The following is a 373-nucleotide window of genomic DNA, read 5'->3' as shown; positions in this document are numbered from 1 at the left end:
CGTGCTGCGGGGGGGGAGGAAGAGGAGGAGGAAGAAAGAGGAAGAAGGAGCCCTTCCTCCCGTCGGAGCCCCGCGGGGCGCTGACAGCGAACGTCGGGGGGAGCGGAACTCGGCTGAGCGCGGGGTGCGCTCTCGTTGCGTTCGCCGGGTGATTAGCTTAATTAATCAGGCAGATGAAAGAATAACGCGGAGCTGGTGCTGGGAGTTGCCCGCGGAGAAAGGCGTGGGCTGCGCGCGGGGGGACGCGTGGGAGCGTGGGCGCCTCCAGGGGCGCAGCCCGGGGCGGGAGGAGCGGCGGTGACCTCAGCGCTGTCCCCGCGTCCTGCCGGCGTTGGGCGGTGTGGGCGGCCCCTGTCCCACCGGTGCTGGGCGG

This window comes from Meleagris gallopavo, chromosome 29 (genome assembly GCF_000146605.3).
Source record: "Meleagris gallopavo isolate NT-WF06-2002-E0010 breed Aviagen turkey brand Nicholas breeding stock chromosome 29, Turkey_5.1, whole genome shotgun sequence".
Classification (NCBI taxonomy): domain Eukaryota; kingdom Metazoa; phylum Chordata; class Aves; order Galliformes; family Phasianidae; genus Meleagris; species Meleagris gallopavo.
The sequence above is the reverse complement of the archived record's forward strand: the minus strand, read 5'-3'. Positions refer to the sequence as shown.